General features: G+C 51.0%; 1 long non-coding RNA gene across 1 annotated transcript in view; it reads left to right on the top strand.

Annotated features, from left to right (window-relative positions):
- LOC119845404 overlaps nt 1-20015 on the top strand; it is a 95790-nt gene that overhangs the window by 3593 nt on the left and 72182 nt on the right. The window lies entirely within an intron of this gene.

Genomic DNA, 20015 nt, shown 5'->3' with positions numbered 1-20015 from the left:
GAGATTCTACCACCTCCCTAGGTAACGCATTCCAGTGTTTCACCACCCTCTTAGTGAAAAAGTTTTTCCTAATATCCAATCTAAACCTCCCCCATTGCAACTTGAGACCATTACTCCTCGTTCTGTCATCTGCTACCATTGAGAACAGTCTAGAGCCATCCTCTTTGAAACCCCCTTTCAGGTAGTTGAAAGCAGCTATCAAATCCCCCCTCATTCTTCTCTTCTGCAGACTAAACAATCCCAGCTCCCTCAGCCTCTCCTCATAAGTCATGTGCTCTAGACCCCTAATCATTTTTGTTGCCCTTCGTTGTACTCTTTCCAATTTATCCACATCCTTCCTGTAGTGTGGGGCCCAAAACTGGACACAGTACTCCAGATGAGGCCTCACCAGTGTCGAATAGAGGGGAACGATCACGTCCCTCGATCTGCTCGCTATGCCCCTACTTATACATCCCAAAATGCCATTGGCCTTCTTGGCAACAAGGGCACACTGCTGACTCATATCCAGCTTCTCGTCCACTGTCACCCCTAGGTCCTTTTCCGCAGAACTGCTGCCGAGCCATTCGGTCCCTAGTCTGTAGCGGTGCATTGGATTCTTCCATCCTAAGTGCAGGACCCTGCACTTATCCTTATTGAACCTCATTAGATTTCTTTTGGCCCAATCCTCCAATTTGTCTAGGTCCTTCTGTATCCTATCCCTCCCCTCCAGCGTATCTACCACTCCTCCCAGTTTAGTATCATCCGCAAATTTGCTGAGAGTGCAATCCACACCATCCTCCAGATCATTTATGAAGATATTGAACAAAACGGGCCCCAGGACCGACCCCTGGGGCACTCCACTTGACACCGGCTGCCAACTAGACATGGAGCCATTGATCACTACCCGTTGAGCCCGACAATCTAGCCAGCTTTCTACCCACCTTATAGTGCATTCATCCAGCCCATACTTCCTTAACTTGCTGACAAGAATGCTGTGGGAGACCGTGTCAAAAGCTTTGCTAAAGTCAAGAAACAATACATCCACTGCTTTCCCTTCATCCACAGAACCAGTAATCTCATCATAAAAGGCGATTAGATTAGTCAGGCATGACCTTCCCTTGGTGAATCCATGCTGACTGTTCCTGATCACTTTCCTCTCCTCTAAGTGCTTCAGGATTGATTCTTTGAGGACCTGCTCCATGATTTTTCCAGGGACTGAGGTGAGGCTGACCGGCCTGTAGTTCCCAGGATCCTCCTTCTTCCCTTTTTTAAAGATGGGCACTACATTAGCCTTTTTCCAGTCATCCGGGACTTCCCCCGTTCGCCATGAGTTTTCAAAGATAATGGCCAAGGGCTCTGCAATCACAGCCGCCAATTCCTTCAGCACTCTCGGATGCAATTCGTCCGGCCCCATGGACTTGTGCACGTCCAGCTTTTCTAAATAGTCCCTAACCACCTCTATCTCTACAGAGGGCTGGCCATCTCTTCCCCATTTTGTGTTGCCCAACACAGCAGTCTGGGAGCTGACCTTGTTAGTGAAAACAGAGGCAAAAAAAGCATTGAGTACATTAGCTTTTTCCACATCCTCTGTCACTAGCTTGCCTCCCTCATTCAGTAAGGGGCCCACACTTTCCTTGGCTTTCTTCTTGTTGCCAACATACCTGAAGAAACCCTTCTTGTTACTCTTGACATCTCTTGCTCGCTGCAGCTCCAGGTGCGATTTGGCCCTCCTGATATCTTTCCTACATGCCCGAGCAATATTTTTATACTCTTCCCTGGTCATATGTCCAACCTTCCACTTCTTGTAAGCTTCTTTTTTATGTTTAAGATCCGCTAGGATTTCACCATTAAGCCAAGCTGGTCGCCTGCCATATTTACTATTCTTTCGACTCATCGGGATGGTTTGTCCCTGTAACCTCAACAGGGATTCCTTGAAATACAGCCAGCTCTCCTGGACTCCCTTCCCTTTCATGTTAGTCCCCCAGGGGATCCTGGCCATCTGTTCCCTGAGGGAGTCAAAGTCTGCTTTCCTGAAGTCCAGGGTCCGTATCCTGCTGCTTACCTTTCTTCCCTGCGTCAGGATCCTGAACTCAACCAACTCATGGTCACTGCCTCCCAGATTCCCATCCACTTTTGCTTCCCCCACTAATTCTACCCGGTTTGTGAGCAGCAGGTCAAGAAAAGCGCTCCCCCTAGTTGGCTCCCCTAGCACTTGCACCAGGAAATTGTCCCCTACGCTTTCCAAAAACTTCCTGGATTGTCTATGCACCGCTGTATTGCTCTCCCAGCAGATATCAGGAAAATTAAAGTCACCCATGAGAATCAGGGCATGTGATCTAGTAGCTTCCGTGAGTTGCCGGAAGAAAGCCTCATCCACCTCATCCCCCTGGTCCGGTGGTCTATAGCAGACTCCCACCATGACATCACTCTTGTTGCACACACTTCTAAACTTAATCCAGAGACACTCAGGTTTTTCCACAGTTTCGTACCGGAGCTCTGAGCAGTCATACTGCTCCCTTACATACAGTGCTACTCCCCCACCTTTTCTGCCCTGCCTGTCCTTCCTGAACAGTTTATAACCATCCATGACTGTACTCCAGTCATGTGAGTTATCCCACCAAGTCTCTGTTATTCCAATCACGTCATAATTCCTTGACATCACCAGGACCTCCAGTTCTCCCTGCTTGTTTCCAAGGCTTTGTGCATTTGTATATAAGCACTTGAGATAACCTGTTGATCGCCCCTCATTCCCAGTATGAGGCAGGAGCCCTCCCCTCACAGACATTCCTGCCTGTGCTTCCTCCCGGTATCCCGCTTTCCCACTTACCTCAGGGCTTTGGTCTCCTTCCCCCGGTGAACCTAGTTTAAAGCCCTCCTCACTAGGTTAGCCAGCCTGCTGGCAAAGATGTTCTTCCCTCTCTTCGTAAGATGGAGCCCGTCTCTGCCCAGCACTCCTCCTTCATGGAACACCATCCCATGGTCAAAGAATCCAAAGCCTTCTCTCCGACACCACCTGCGTAGCCATTCGTTGACCTCCACGATTCGACGGTCCCTACCCAGGCCTTTTCCTTCCACGGGGAGGATGGACGAGAACACCACTTGCGCCTCCAACTCCTTTATCCTTCTTCCCAGAGCCACGTAGTCCGCAGTGATCCGCTCAAGGTCATTCTTGGCAGTATCATTGGTGCCCACGTGGAGATAGTGGGCCAGTGTTTGTTTCCAGTGTTTGCGGAGATAAAGTGGTGTCCTGTCCTATGTGTGTGGTTTAGTTTAGTCTGCATTAGGTGCTGTGTGTGTTATCATTTCACTGGGGGGACACAAAAACCTTCATCTTCCTACGAGCATGTCCCGTAGCAGCAAGCTCTGTGGAGTGGTTGTATTCTCCCTGACACCCCACTCTCTGGCACTGCTCCGTGTAGGAGGCCGCCGTGTAGGGTCCTCTCCAGCATGTCCCTGGCGCTCAGGGTGATGATGGTGTTGTCGTCGGACCTGATCTGCGGCACCAGGACTCACACCACTCCCAGCGGCAGCCAATGCGCTTCCCCAGGCGATGCGTGGCATTGCGAGCGCGGGACCACAGCAAAACGATGTCGCCACCATCCCATCCAAATTCGCCATCCAGAGAACCGCTCAGGAATCTGGCGGTGTCTTGGTTGGAGGGGGCTCTGCTGATCCACTTCTTTGTTGCGTCGTGGAGGGCGTTTGCTGCGATGTTCCTTACCATGGCGTTGGGACACGTCAGCAGGCAGAAAGCGTGGGTGATCACCGCGATGTCACACAGGTCACCCATGCGGGGGACATTGGCATCTCCATGCCTGTGGGCGATATAGACCAGCTCGTTGCTGGCTCTCTGAGGAAGGAACAGCCACTTCTTCACCAGTTGCCGGACGATCTTGTCTGCCTTGTTGAGGGGTACCTTCGCCATGGCGGATCCCCTTAGGACAAAAGAGATGTGGGGGATCAGGAAGGTGTTCAGGGCGTTTATCTTCTGCCACGGTGCTAGCAGAGAGGCGTCGATTTTGGCGGCATCCTGTAAGACTTCCTGGATGGTGTCCTCGGGTGTCTGTCAGACATGGAAACCCATTGGCGTGCCGAGGTGCTGGTACGCCTGCCCCTCTGCCAGGGGGATGATGGGCTCGCCCTGGATCTGGAACCCTGTCGCCTGCATTGAGTCCCTTTTGCTGCCGTCGATGTGGAGAGATGCCATCCACTCGTTGTACATGGAAACCCTGAAACGTAAACCAGACCAGGGTAAAGTCTTCGAACTTACCAGCAAGTGGGACGCCAGCAACCACTTCCTCGCCGGGGGTAGCTTCACCCGTTTCGCTGACTGGCGGTTCATCCACCGCGCCCGGCTCAACTGCGTCCTGCTCAACGGAGCCGTCTGCCACGGGAACCGAGACAAGCATTGCAGGGAGTGCGGCTACTCCTACAAGACCCTGCCCCACGTTCTGTGCAGCTGCAAGCTCCTTTCCAGAGCCTGGCAGCTGTGCCACAATGCCATCCAGAATTGCCTGGTGAAAGCCATTGCACCGTGCCTGGGGGAGGTCGCCGTGGACTCCACCATCCCCGGGACAGACAGCCAGTTGCGACCTGACATGGTGGTCACCGGCGAGGACCAGAAAAAGATCATCCTCATCGACATCACAGTCTCCTTTGAGAACAGGACCCCAGCCTTCCGCGAATCCCGAGCTCATAAGCTGGAAAAATACGCCCCTCTGGCCGACACCCTGAGAGCGAAGGGCTACGAGGTGCAGATGGATGCCCTGATTGTCGGAGCCCTGGGTGCTTGGGACCCCTGCAACGAGCGTGTGCTGCGGACCTGCGGGATCGGTCGACGGTACGCACAGCTCATGCGGCGCCTCATGGTCTCAGACACAATCCGATGGTCCAGGGACATCTACATCGAACACATCATCGGCCACCGACAGTACCAGGAGGTGTGAGCTGGTACAACATCATGCATCAATCATGGGAAAGGGACTGAGAGACTTCTTTTTTTCATTGGACTATATGAACTGGAACCATAAACTCACTGAACCTTAAATCCCACCAAATGAGGGTAGATCCATCCTCATCATTGTACCCGCTCATTATACTCCACACCTGAACATAGGCCATTATATGGACAACATACCCCCATATCTCAATGTCTGTACTTTGACTTGTTAAACTTTCACCCCCAATCGGGGAGACTGCAAATTATGTATTCCTTACGCCACCCACTCCTAAACTGAACTTCGCATCCCTTGATAATCTGTACCTTATTCCCTGATAACCAGAAACTTCTATGCCTAAACTCTGTACCGTTTTCTTTTTACTTCAACATTATCTTAATAATATTATGTCTCATCTACTCCAGTGAAAGTCTTGGGCTGTCTTTGCCCGTCTGTCAGGGCCGGGTTTTGCTGTCGAATGCATTAATGTATGGGATCAATGGAGCGGGAGCACTGGCTGTGTGTTATCAAACACAATCTATACACCCTTCTCCCCTGTGGCTGTTTCAGGGATTTTCTTCTGTGAAGGAACAGGCTGATATTATATGGACGACGGGGCTTGTTTATCGGAAAGAGGGGATTTTGGTGGGGGGATAAGAGGGAAACCTGCTCCACCAAAGCTGCCCTGGGCACATTGTGCAGCTGCATTGATGCTACCCAGCCTGCTCTGCCAGATCTTTGATAGCCGAGTTTTCCATCTGTGATTCCCCCATGCAGAACCTGTCTCTCTCTTTCATTTTGCTTGAGGGGGGAGAGTGCTTGATACCCCGCTGCTCTCCTGCCACAGCAATCACAGGCCAGAGCTGAAGTGATGGGAGGCAGACATGATGTTTCTAAAGGGCGAACCATAGCATGATGAGACAGGTCAAGATGCAGACCTGCAGGGGAGAGGGGAAAAAGCCCCTTTTTTTCATCATAAGAAATAAGATAAATCTTGCTGGTGTTTCTGTAGCTTTCATCCCAAAAGATCCCGTCACCAACTCTCTCTTGATCCCAGTCCTCTAAACCCCAGGTCTTCTGTGAGGCCACCAAGGAATGTGTTTGTAAATAAGGAAGTCCCCTCTGGATTTCCATGTGTGCCCAGTTTTCTAAGGCTTTGTGAACACTACTGAATGTCTATCCTTAACTAGTCCTAGCAATGGTGGACATGCTGGATTAGAACAGGAGCAGGCCTGTTTACCTCTGTGTCAGGAAACCCTGTTGTGGTGTAGATGTTCTGATCCTCAACCCAGATGTGCATGGGATTCTGGGAGCAATAGTCCATCTGTGCAGATCTGGGACCTAGTCTTCTGACCTTTCAACTGTACACTTTTTTGGGGGGGGGAGGGACAGTCTGGGTTTCTGTTTTGTACCTTGCTGGTACAAGGCAAATGATATGTGACAAATCTCTTTGCGCGTGTAAACACAGTACCACTGAAGTGCAGCTACTTCTGGGGTGGAGGTCAGTAGCAGTGCAGCACCCTGAACAACAGTGGGGTTTACATTGTAAATTGAAAAAAATCCTCTTGTCTAAAAAGTGTGATTCTATACAATTACTGTAATAAATGAAGCAGGAGAGAAGATGGATGAGCACAAAAGGCTTCCATGGAAAACTCACTGATGTCAATAGGAGTCTTTCCATTGACTTCAGCAAGCTTTGGATAAGCTCCCTGTTGCAAAACTCCTAGGGATTTCTATGGTGCAGGAAGAGCAGAGACTCGCAGTCTATCTGCTTTTCTATCAGACAGCCAGATGAGTCTGGCTGCTTTTCTGAGAACTTGACAGGTTTCAGAGTAGCAGCTGTGTTAGTCTATATTCGCAAAAAGAAAAGGAGTACTTGTGGCACCTTAGAGACTAACAGGTTTATTTGAGCATAAGCTTTCGTGAGCTACAGCTCACTTCGTCGGATGCATCATGAAGTGATGAAGTGAGCTGTAGCTCACGAAAGTTTATGCTCAAATAAATTTGTTAGTCTCTAAGGTGCCACAAGTACTCCTTTTCTTTTTCTGAGTACTGTTTGCAGTGTTGTTGTAGTTGCATTGATCTCGGGATATGAGAGAGACAAGATGGGTGAGGTAATATCTTTTATGGAATCAACTACTTCTGCTGGTGAAAGCAACAAGCTTTCAGGTTCCGCAGATTTGAAAAACCCGAAGAAGAGCTCAAAGAAGAGCTCTGTTTAAGTTGGTTAGCTTGTCTCTTTCACCAGCAGAAGTTGGTCCAGTAAAAGATTACCTCACCAACCTTGTCATTCCTCATACTGATCATTCCTAAAAGACCTCATGGAAGCCTGCATGCCTCTGTTGATTTCCACTTTCAGAGCCTAGTTAAGATGATGATGATGATTAATTTATGTTTCAGAGTAGCACCCCTGTTAGTCTGTAGCCGCAAAAAGAAAAGGAGGACTTGTGGCACCTTAGAGACTAACAAATTTATTATGTGTTAAGTGCCAACAGCCTGCAAGACACAGAAGCAAACATTGTCCCTGCCTGGAGGAGCTTAAAATCTAAGCAAATAAGCAACACACCCTGACCCTCCCACCTTTGTTATTCCTTCAATTTGCATGTAAGAATTAGTTTGGTTAGTTATTCATTTATATAGAGCTATTCACAAGTGTCTTATCATGGCTAGTGGATCTTAACCAAGTTAGCAGCTCCCCCACCCTACCCCCCAGCACAAACAGTGACACTCGGAATAAAAGAGAGAGCCTTTCATGTAGCTTTAAAAATAGCAATGGTATTAACTAACAGCAGGGAGAAACTGGCCAAAGCTGCACTACTTTGAATAGGCCATTGGGACGGGATGGATTGTAACAGATTCTGACACCGGCATAGCAAGAACGTGGAGAACAGCTCCTTCAAACAATTTCAGAGTCTTTGCCTGGCTACTAAATCCATATTTAGGCCTTGCCTGCTCTCCAAAGCTGTACCATTTTCAATATAGTTAAAGGATAGTTAACTCCGTCCACACTGTGCCGCTTTAGCTCAGTAGAAAGGTGTTTATACTGGTATAGTTCCAAGGAGGAAGAATATGCTATATGGGTATAAGGCACCCTAGCCTTATATGAGAGCTAGGTACTATTATTATACTGGTGTAACTGCATCCACACTAGGGGTTTCAGAGTAGCAGCCGTGTTAGTCTGTATTCGCAAAAAGAAAAGGAGTACTTGTGGCACTTAGAGAGAGTACTTAGAGACTAACAAATTTATTTGAGCATAAACTTTCATGAGCTACAGCTCACTTCATCAGATGCATTGTATATCTGTAAAAAAAAAAAAAAATCACAACCCCACTGACATAGCTATTCCAGTGCAAAAACTATGTGTGGACCAGAATACTTAGAGAATAGACCTGATGTTCAGACATCTTAAGCACTCAGCAGCTCTCACTGACTGTGACAGGTCTCAGAGTAGCAGCCGTGTTAGTCTGTATTCGCAAAAAGAAAAGGAGGACTTGTGGCACCTTAGAGACTAACAAATTTATTTGAGCATAAGCTTTCGTGAGCTACAGCTCACTTCATTGGATGACAGGTCTGGTTGTCGTCATGCCCACTGCTTGTGTGAATGACCGAATGGCTGGGTAATAGCGTGAGAGTAATGAGGGCAGTGTAGATTGGAAGGTAAAGAGTGGACCGAGTAAATGGGAGAGCAGCCAGGAGGCGACTGCAGGAATTAGTGAATTACATCCATGCAACCCCCTAGACTTCAAAGCGCTGTTGGTATTTGTAGAAGAGGCATAGGAACAGAAAGTGACTTACCAAGAGTCCATGGTGGATCTGGGTCTAGAACGCAGCATCCCGATTCCTGGTCCCACACCTGACCCACTATAACAGGTGCCGTGCTGTATAAGTTACTGTAGCGACTGGGATAGGGGTGGTGAAATTAAGAGCAGATTGTTGCCCATTCAACACTAGCATGAGTGGGAACTGTTATCTCAATGAATGATGAGTTACTGAGCAGTGTCTGCATGGTGCTGCTCAGGAAAGTTAAGCCAAATTAACTTAAGGTGTGAATTTAAAATGCATTAGTTAAACCCCTGTGCGGATGCTCAGAAGCAAAGTGGTTTAGTTTGCTTTAGCTCAATTCGCTTCCAAAGTGGAAGAGAATGTCCACACAGAGGTTTAATGTGCATTAGCTAATGAACTTTAAATACACACCATTAGCTAATTCAGTTTAACTTTCCTGAATGCTGAGCATCTCTGTGTAGACATGCCCAGATTGGTCATACAGCAGGGTGGGTGTAGGTGCCACCTGGAGAGAGAGAGTGAGCAAATCAAAACAGCAGAAAGCTTCTATTTCAGGCAAGATCATTGTCTGCTGGAGTCACTAAAACACTCAGCCTGGCACTAGCTGTGGACCAAACCCTGCTGAAGCCTGGCACCTTGCAGGCCTGTGACATGGATCAGGAATGTAGTTAAAATGTAATTCCATCCTCTACCCTGCAGGTCTGAACTGTGCTTTAACCATATTGTACCTGGCTCCTGCCACACCATTGTTTGTACAGCGTAGGCTTCTACAACGGTGCATTTGTAGAGACATGCTTTCTTTGATGGGATTGCTCCGTTTCTTCCCAGTCAGGGTGGCTGGATATTGCTTGGAATGAGCTAGTCAGGTATAATGAGGCAGGGCCACAGATCACCATAAATGCCGAGGTGAGGAGCCTGAGAGGTGTGTGGGTTCACATGAGAAAAATCTATTGATTATATAGTGGAGATGGGCCTGAACAATTGTCTGACACCCACATGGATAGAATGGGGCCTGGGTCCAAGCCAACCCTAATTTTGGAAAATCAAAGCCTGAATAATGAGATTTTGCTTAACCAGCCCCAGCTTTGTCCCTCTCCCCTATACAGTGTTGGGTTACTCAGTGCTGCTGCAGCATTTGACTAGAGACTCAAGAGTCCATCCAGCTTTGGATCATGGTGTCTGATACAGAGCATCCTCGATGACCTTTCTGTTCTGTGCAATGTCCAAGGGATTGAAAAGATTAAGGGGGGAGAAGGAATCAACCTAGTGGGTTGTGCAATCCAAACACACTCTCTCCTCTGTGTTATATGCAAGGAAAGAGATTACAGCCAAGCCAACAATGGCTAGATTGTGAGTCCTTGAAACACACCTGGATGAGGGGCAGGTTTGATTTCCATAGAATACAAGTGATTTTGGTGGCGGGGGCGGGAGGGGGGGTTTGAAGATTGGAGGCTTTCAGGAGCGGAGGCGGCTTCGAAGATGATGTTTCCTGGTTTCATCAGCTGAATATACCAGTGGGGTTTGTGCAGAGGAAGGTTGCTGGGAGCTTGCTAGCAGCATGGCAGATGGCTGCTTCTCCATGGTGGGGGGAAAAATGACTCTTGATTGGACAGCAGCTTGTTGGGTGCTTTGGGATCTATGGATGAAAAAAACCCCTGTTGCTATTATCTATTTTTAATTGGGATCATTATATTGTTGCTGCGACTTGACTGGATAAGGAATGACTGGCCTTGAACTGGGTGATCTTGTATCTAGTGATGGCATTTGTAAAGCACCTATCACTGGAAGCACTTTTGAAGAGAACTCAGTGTCTTGTATTACAGAACTTGCTATTTACTCAGGTGTTTGGTTCTGTAACATGCTTATGACATGGGTTGGTCCTGTCTACACAGGCATGACCAAGTCATGAGCAAATCCCATCAGGGCACCCACCACCTTTGGGGCAGCGTGTTATAGCATGATAAATGTTGTAATGCAGGCCACTCGTAAGAGAAAGAGACTGAGGGCCTGATCTCTCCAGTCACTTGCGCCAATGCAGCTCCACTGAGTTGACTGGAGTAACTCCTGATTTACAGCAGCGTGAGAAGAGAGCTGAGGCTAGAGAAACTAGCAGCACTGAGTCAAGAGGGGAGAAAGAGAGAGACGCTTTGGTTCTGATCTCCATTTACCGCCTTCTAGAACAAGTGTTTGAACACGACCCAACCCCAATCAAATAGCCACCGCGTACCAAGCGGGCCAAGGTTTCAGCCAGTGTCTTTTCTGCAGCCCCTTCTCTTTCTTCTGTGCCCACGAATGGTGCCAAGCTGGCACCTCAGGAGCTCAGAGTCTTCTACTTCTCCACAGAATGGGCACAGCGGCATCACACCAGCTCGCCCTGCGCACAGCCCACCTCCTGCCGGTGAGCCTCAGCCTTCACCTGCAGGGATCCCTGCTCGATGGGAGAGGGGAATTCAGACTCCAGGGCCCGTTCAGGCCCTGATCCCTCTGCCAAGGCTGCCCGCCCGGGGATCAGCTGCAGTGATATTTGTGCTACAGAGAACTGACTACTGGGAGTTAGACTGAGGCCTACCCGGTGCCTTTCCCACAGGCCACCAACAGCTGCCAGCTGGTAACAATGGTCTGTTGTGTTTCATCTGGGCCACATTTGACCCAACATGCTGGAGGGGAAAGACTCCATATCCCATGACCCATCCAGTCTGCGTCTCTCTCAGTTCAACCCAGGTTTCAGAGTAGCCGCCGTGTTAGTCTGTATCCGCAAAAAGAACAGGAGGACTTGTGGCACCTTAGAGACTAATACATTTATTAGAGCGCAAGCTGTCGTTGGCTACAGTTCCACCCAAGAAAACAGAAGCTTGTTGCATGGGGACACTCACCCCACACACCTTATCTCCCTCGTAGGCTGCCCTTGAGCTCCGATAACGGGCTTCCTGACCCTGACCAGCCAGTATGTTGCCGGTTCGGTCAAATTACGACAGCAGGCCGGCTGCCAACGCTTCTCCGGGGAGAAACCGAGCCATGACTTCCAGCTGGCAGCGAGGGGTGGAAGGGCAGCATGAGAGGGCGTCAGGGTGCTCTGGAGCATTGGGGCAGAGCTCTCTGCCCAGCACAGTCAAGGCTGCTGCTCAGTCAGCTTTTGGCAGGAACATCACAGCCGGGGGCTGAGGAGGGAGCTCGTTTTCAGAATCTCCTCATTAAAAGGGAAGTTTATAGTGGAAACAAAAGTGACTTTCAGTCCCAATGGAGCTCGTCCCATTTGATTTCCCTTTAGAGCCTCAATGGAGGTGCAGGGAAGGTCTTCCCATACTCCACAAACTATCAAGTGGTGGGGGGCGGGCTGGGTTAGAATGGGGGTTGGACTTGCCCCCCGCCCCAACCATGGGAGAACCATGCAAGAAACGCATGGAGTACCTGCAACTCCATTGCTTCGGAGCTGCAAGCCCTACAGCAGATGCCCATCCCTTCTCTGGCTTCAGTCCCAGGATTTCGGATGTAGTTATACCATGCGGTGGAGGATTAGCCACTGGGCCACCAGGGCCCCTGCCCAGGGGCCCTGGCCAATTGGGGCACCCCATGCCCCACTCCACCCGGTGCTCCTGTTGGGGAGCAGGGAAAGGCCCCGCACCGCAACTCCATTCCTTGGCAGGAGCGCCAGGCGGGGAAGTCCCCACGCCCTGACCCCATTTCCCAGGCAGAAGTGCCATGGGGGGCTCCTGAGAGGGATTGCAGGCGGAAGGGGGGGGGAGGAGCCCCCAGTTGCTCTAGCCCAGGGCCCCACAACCCGTAATCCACCTCTGATACCCATGGTTTTGTCCCATCTGCGCAGGCAAGGCCAAAAGCAGATAGGTTTGGAGCTCCTGCTCCCATTGGAGTTGGAGGCAAAGCTCCCACAAAGCCCAAGCAAAAGCAGTCCTGCCTGGTAATGACCTGTCTGGAGCTGCTGATGTGCATGCTGCTTTCTCCTAGTGAGAACACCCAGAGAAATCCCTTCCCTGCAGGGCCTGCCCGGCGAATGCCCTAGGAAAGCCCTGATTCAATATAGCAACGAAGTCCCCCGTGTGGGATGATGCATCTCAGTCTGAAGCAGATGGCCCATGGGGAGTGTCTTGCTGGCCAGTCCCACAGGACGTTTTCCGTTGTTTTTTCCTGCTCTGTCCATGACATGATGCTACAGGCGATGGGGCTGGAATGTGCATGGGAGCAGCTGGGGTGCTGGGGAAAAGATCTCATGTTCCTTTTAGGTTGGACTAGATTGTGGGGTCTTCTGCTTGTGTCTTGTTTGCACCAGCGGAGCCTCTATTGAACTTGGTGGGAGTTTTGCCTGAGTAAGGCCCTTGGGTTTGGCAGTACTGCCATGTGCCAGCCAGTAATCAGTCCCTTTCCGTTGGGTCTCTGCTCCAGGCCCATGACTGACTGGCCTCCAAGGCTATGTCTTTGCTACGCTCTTTGGGAAAATCTTTCATCCTTGCACTACCTGAGCTCCACGGGTGGTAGCCAGAGGGCAGACCAGGGCATTAATGTTACTACTGCCCTGCTCGGAGCAAGGCAAGAGGACACAGGGATAAAAATGATAGTGCCCTGTCGGCACAAGTGCCCCCATCATCCCCCTCACTAGTGGAGCTGCACTGGTGCTAGTGTAATGGTGGGAGATTCCCTAAGACAGTCCAGTGCACCCAAGGCCTGCCTGGTTGGAGCAGACACATTGCACCTCCTGACCAGCAAATTCACCCTGCTTCCTGCTGATCTCCACTCGGCTCCTGCTGCCCAAAAGCAAAACCATCTTTTTGCCTCCAGTCCCAGTGGAAATAATCATGAAACTAAGCGGCGGAGCCCTAGAGCAGAGAGTCACAGACTCTGGGGCAACCACAGACTCGACCCTCCTTTGAGATCACGTTACACCCTGGCTCTGGGGAACCAGAGCCCCCCAGAAATGGGCTTGAGAACTATAGACTTGCAGCCATCAGACAAAGGCCCCTTCCCGGACGAGGTGGCATCTGTCCCGGGTGTATAGTTCTACTGATTGGGGTACTGGAAAATCACTCTCTGATGCTCCCTTTGGCACGCTGGGACCTCCCCCCCCCAAAGGCAGCTCTGTAATGTATGGGCCTCTTTCTCCAGGCCAGTCAATGTGTCTTTTTGTTGTGCTGCTGGGGTTTGATGCCTGTGAGCAGAGAGGGACAATACGTGGTATTGTTCCCTTTCAGCAACATCTGATGATCCCGGAGAGAGTGAGAGAGAGCACGCCAGAGGGTGGAGATGGGGGGAGGGGTTTTGGCCAGGGCAGGGATGGGGGAAGAGCTAGCCAGTGGCGTGGGCTGCACTAGAATCTGCCAGGGAGAGGACAGGGAATTACAGTTCCAGAAAATCTTGGGGGGGGGGGAGGGGGAGGGGGAGGGTGTGTGGCAAAACATTAGTTGACCTCAAGTAGGAGCAAGATGGGGCTGGAAACATGCCATGCAGAACATAGCATTTTGTGTCTGGCTGTGGGGAGTTCTGCGCTTTGCACCCTAATGGCCTGGGCGCTCTGGGGGTGTTTTGGGGGGCCAGGGGTGTTGGGGCAGGTCGTCTCTGCCGTTTCCCCTTCTGGGAACAGGGCAACATTCCTGTGGAAGAACCTGCTGGGTCTTTTCTGTGCTTGCTCCTTCCTGTGAAATGGCACTATCTGATCTAAGCTCACCAGGGCAGGAAGGTTCTGTCCATACTCTGGCCTTTAGCGTGAGCGAGCAAGTGGATCTGCTCCAGTTTATTCTTCGCTGCCAGCTCACCAGTCTTTGGAGAGCCGCTAGAAGTGACTCTTCTGGGACTTCTGCAGAATGATGAGTAAAGGTCAGGTAGAAGAAAGAGGAAACCCAGGGCAGAACTGCAGGAATCTCTTGAAGTTTCCACCAAAGGGGCTTTTCCTGGTCTCCGCAGTTTGCTGCAGCTATTGGGTGAGTCTGAGAGGAGGGGAACAAAACCCCTCCTCCAAAGATCTGGATTGGAGGTTTGTGGCTTCGGCCCTTCAGTAATGAGAGGCTGATGCTGATGTGTATGAGGGGATGGGCAGCAGTCTGTCCGGAGAAGATGGAGGTTGTCCTCAATGTAGCCTCTTCCAGTAAGATGAGGAGATGATGAGGTGAAGACAGGGCCCGTATAGAAAATAAATACCAGGGAGGAGAGAACAAGTCTGGGGCAGAGGATAGGTGCCAACTAAAGCCGCTCAGATGCTACGGTGATGAGCATGGTGTGAGAACCTAGCTGGATGAGGACAGGCGGAGTGGCAAGCGTCACATCCCCCCGTGCGACCCATGGCTCTCTGGACCTTGTTCCATCTCGGTCATTTTGTTTCTGTTCTCCCCGATACCGAGGCTCTTGATGCAGTGCAGCCAGCATCCACCTCACAGGACCCCTATCACCAGCGGCACTGGTTGATCATCAGCCTCAGCAAAGAGGTTGTGGGGTCAGGACTCCCTTCCGTCTCCAAGGGGTGGCTTCTCCGTGGAAGTACATTGGTGGGGCAGCGTGGAGGGGCCTGTGTTGCCCCATTGCATGTGGCATCTGTAGGTCTGGGGATGTCTGTCTGGCAGCCTCCATTGGCATGGCATTGACTTTAAAACAGCCCTAAGCTTGAAAGGAAAAAAAACATTTAAAGAAGTTGATGTTACTGTTGACTTTTAACTGGCTGGTTGTTTACAGGCGGGGTACTGATTCTCTTTGGTCAGCTCGGTGGGCACAGAACTCCAGGGGCTCAGCTCTGGCTTTGCTGGTGTCGGTGGGGCCAGACTGTCCCCCTGTGTCTGCACATCCCAGCCCAGGGAGGAGGGGGAACTGAGGTCTCTCTGGAATGGATTGTTTTCTCTGGAGTGGCAGTGACACAATGGATGGCCAGCCCTGGGGGGAGGAGGCAGGCCTCATGCTGTTGTCTTTTTGCAGCCTCTTCCCAAACAGCCTGAAACAACAGCACTGAGAGGTGCAAACTCCCCCATTCACGGTAATGGGCTGTTAACTTTAAAGCCTAATTAGGAGCCCTGAAATGTCAACATCATTAACATTTTCACTGTGACTCCCTCTACCAGAAAATCCCAGCGAATTCGCAGGGTTAATTCACTTGGGGCATCATGGCCCCATGCACAGGACAGGGGACTGGAAATCAGGATCTGCCCTTGCTGGCTGATCTTCACCTTGAGCAAGTCACTTCATCTTTCTGTACCTTGCTTTCCTCGCCTGTAGAATGGGAGGGACAATCCAGACCTGCCTTTGTGATGTGATCAAAGGTTGGCGGATGAGAAATGCGATATAATTGCAGAAGATTATTCGATTGCTGGGAAAGGACAATTCCAGACGAATAACCATGTGTCCTAGAGCTTAGAAACAGAAAAGTCCCTCCCCACTATGTCCCATCCAATGTGTTTCTTGACCAGGGAAGAATCCCCTAAATTCTCAATGCAGCATGTTTGGCAATGTTATTTCAGCTCTTTGGGCAACAGAGTTGTTTGCTACCAGCCTTTAAAAGATGAGGGGAAAGTTTATAGTACGTTTTTAGGCAGGGCTGGCCAAGAAATAAGGCAGGGGTAATCAATTATTTTTTGTCACGGTTCAAATTTCCTGGTCAAGGGCCAGACTTGAGAGAAACGTTTTTCACACTGCAATAACAATTATGATAATGAGGAAATAAAAAGATTTTGCAGTCCATTCAAAAACATCAGGTGGTCCAGATTTGGCCCGCCATCTGCCTATTGACTTCACCTGAAATAAGGTTTCTGTTTGTTTTGCAAAAACCAAACCAAACCGATAATAATAAAATAAAAATTGAGGTTTTGAGTTTTGGTTTTGTCCCAATGCGGAAGGAAATCCAGACCTTTAGAAATCTTCTGCAAAAAAGCAGAGAGGGGGAAACAAGGAAGAGTCTTTGTGGCACCTTAGAGACTCCAGAATACCCCAAGGGCATTTACATGGGATGTGGAGATCCAGTTTCAAATCCCTGCTCTGCTTGATTAGGAGTGGGGACTTGAACCTGCATCTCCCATATCCCACATCATAGGCCAGAAGGGACCACCAGAGCATCTAGTCTGACCCCCTGTAGATCCCAGCACCAGCCAGCATCCACACCCTTACACCCCAAATTACAGCCCCCTGGAAATTAGACTGTGCCCCAGCCACGGGGCTGTTGGCTAGTCTGGGCTCTTTCACTCACTCACCAGAAATGCCATCCTGGACGTGAGAAACCTACACTGCACCCAATCAATGTTTTCCAATGAAAAAACTGTCATAGGAGAATTCCCAACCGCCCTATATGTATAGTGTCAGCTGTGAGATGGCCGCTGTCAGCCCCAGGCTGCTGCTTGCGGGGCTCGGTGGATTTCTGTCAAGCCTGGTTCAGCAACACTGGAGACTGTTGACTTTAAGATGCTATTCAGTCTGCGATGCTGAGGGTCTGATGTTCTCCTTGTAAATCCCAGCTTGTGGCAGGGCTGCTGCCCTCAAGCTCACCTGGGCCAAAAAGGCCAGAATTTTGCTCTGTTTGTTAGGTGTAGCATGGGCTGGCTTTGGCAGATCAAACCTCCCAACGGTCCTGGCTTTTGTGGGACTGTACTGCTTTGGCCCCCAATCCCCCTAGCGCAATTGAAGCAAAACATTTCCTGCATTCAGGTCCTCCGGGGGTGGCAGGGAAGGGAGCAATGTTTAATTTGTGCCAAGGCTGCCCTCTGGCCTTGGCAGTTCATAGCCTTGGCACCTCTGGCTGCATCAGTGATGAATGTAAACAAATCGCTTGAGCCCGAGCACCTCTTTCGTTACAAATTAAGCACTGGGGGGGAGGGGCAGCGGGCATCTCCGGGGTGATGCCGCCTCCTGCTTTAGCCACTAGCAATGCTGGGATGCGTGGCAGAGTGAGCAAGTGCCGGGAAGGTGTGGCACCAGGGGGAGGAGTAGAGGCAGCAGGTGGGCCCTGTGCAAAGGACGCTCTCTGCCTGTCCTCGTGCAGGGGAATCACGCACCAGTCTGACCAAATGGGTGGATTGTTTACAACTTTCCACCAGAAATTTCCCCCCCCCCAGCCCCCTATCAGCAATTGCTTATTTACCAGGAACAAAATTCCCCTCTCTCAAAACAAAACTGAAAGTGCTGTCACCATGACAGCAGCGAGCAGGCTGGAGCCCACGCAGGGCTCTGTGCTCATTGCAGTGAAAGGGCAGGTTCGGGTCCTGCCGTTGCGGGGCAGATCTCTGATAAAGAGCAGGGCTTAGACGCCATGGCGATGGGCATGTCTGAAAACTCTTTGCATGGACATCTCATTCTCGCCTCCCAAGTCCTGTGCTCCGATCGCTGCCCCCCCCCCTCTTTCTGGGCAACCAGGAGTGCCTGGAGCTCTTGGGGTGATGCGTGTGACTTTGAGCCCCAGCTGAGCTCTCTGCTTGGCGTATGTCAGCCCAGCCACGTTTCTGCAGTCTCGGCTTAGCGACCCTGCTCTGTGTCTCGTTTATCTGAGCTGACACCTGAGAGCAAAACCCTGCGGCTCCCTGCGCCTGACAGGTCATGGGGAAGGTGATCTGTGGCCCGTGGAAGGTATTACTGACTGCAGAGAATAGGGAAAATGACAGCAGCTTAGCACTAACTGAATTTCAAGCTGTTCCTCTGTCTTTCCTGTATCCTGAGGGGCATACTGTGTGTCAGTGAATCGTGGCACTGGCAAGGCATGACAGGGGACAGGGGTTGTAACCTGCCTCTGCTGAAGATCAGGGTTAGAATTTGCTAAAGAAGCAAGAGCTGGGGCAGCCAACCTGTGGCTCCGGCTCTTCGGAAATTAATATGCAGCTTCTTGCATAGGTGCCAACTCTGGGGCTGGAGCGACAGGCGCAAACTTTTCAGTGTGCCGGGGGTTGCTCATTGCTCAACCCCCGGCTGTGCCCCAGGTCCTGACCCCACTCCAACCCTTCCCTCAAGGCTCCTGCCCCTTCCCCCGAGCCTGCTGTGCCCTCACTCCTCCCCCTTCCCCCCCCCAGCCTCCTGCACACCTGTGAAACAGCTGATTGTGGTGGGCAGGAGGCACGGGGAGGGAGGGGGAGGTGCTGATCGGCGGGGTTGCCCCCAGGGGGGAGGCACTGCGGGGGCTGATACGGGGCGGCTGACCTATTACGGTGGCTTTTTGGTAAGGCACATTGGTAAATTCTGGCTTCTTTTCAGGCTCAGGTGGGCCACCCCGACCAAGAGGAATCTTGGGGTTTGGGGGTTTCAGTCTACACCGTTGTGGAGGCTAGTCCATAGCACAAACCCAGACCAGTATTTAATTAGTAGCGGACTCAGTCCAGGGCTGGACTAGCAGAAGGGCTGCCGGTCAGGATTGCGGGGCGTCAGCAGAGCTGTGTGCAGGAGCCAGGACTGGAACAGCAAGGTGGGGTTGCAAATTGGGATTGAGAGACAGGGCAGAGCTCTCCTGGGGAGATGGGCCAGATCAGGCAATCCTGCAGATTGAGAGTTGGGTGCCTTGTCAGACCTGTGATGTGTGGGTGACCCCAGGAGTGGAATAGCCGGGGCTGCAGGATGGACGACGGAGGATCATTACAGCAGGGTTATGAGTGATCTTGCTTCAACCAGAGGAGGAGCGGGGACATGTCGAGTCCCTGTTCCCAGCACCAGCCTTGCTAACTTAACAGCATGGAGCTCAAATACCCTGACTGGGACCTATGCCGCCATTTTAGGCACAGATTTCGAGCATGACCAGGGGCTTGTCCACACTTGAAACGCTGCAGTAGCACAGCTGTATCACTTCAGTGTAGACACGCCCAGTGCCCACGGGAGGGGTTCTCCTGTCGCTGGCATTAACTCACCACCCCGAGAATGTGCTGTCGGCACTATGGCGGGGGGGTGGAGGTTAGGTCGGCTTAACAACATCGCTCGGGGGAGTGAATTTTTTTCATCCCTCTGAGAGACATAGCTGGGTTGACCTTGCTTTTTAGTGTGGACCTGGCCCAGGAGTTTGCTGGCTGTGCTCAGCGGGTGTCGCAGGTCGTGAGAGCAGAAACCTCCAGTCAAAAGAGACTGAGTGTAGCCACTGTCACCCCGAGCATCTGTCCCCACTGCCACAGGTGCTCTCTGGTGATGGCTAGCTGTGCTCTGCCATGGGAGACGAGGTGGAGTGAAAGCAGCATTTACTCCAGATCAGGAACCAGCTCCCTTGGGTTGTTCCTTAGCTACAAGTGTTTGGACTTTGACAGGAACAATTTCCATATGCAACAAAACATAGCTATGTACAGACAGAGCTGCCCCTCCCCACCTCACACACACAGAGGGACATAGCTACGCAGCTCAGTAACCTGCATGGGCACACATCGACATACATGT

This window comes from Dermochelys coriacea, chromosome 19, assembly GCF_009764565.3.
Source record: "Dermochelys coriacea isolate rDerCor1 chromosome 19, rDerCor1.pri.v4, whole genome shotgun sequence".
In the NCBI taxonomy this organism is placed as follows: Eukaryota; Metazoa; Chordata; order Testudines; family Dermochelyidae; genus Dermochelys; species Dermochelys coriacea.
This window is presented reverse-complemented; position numbering and strand designations above follow the sequence as displayed.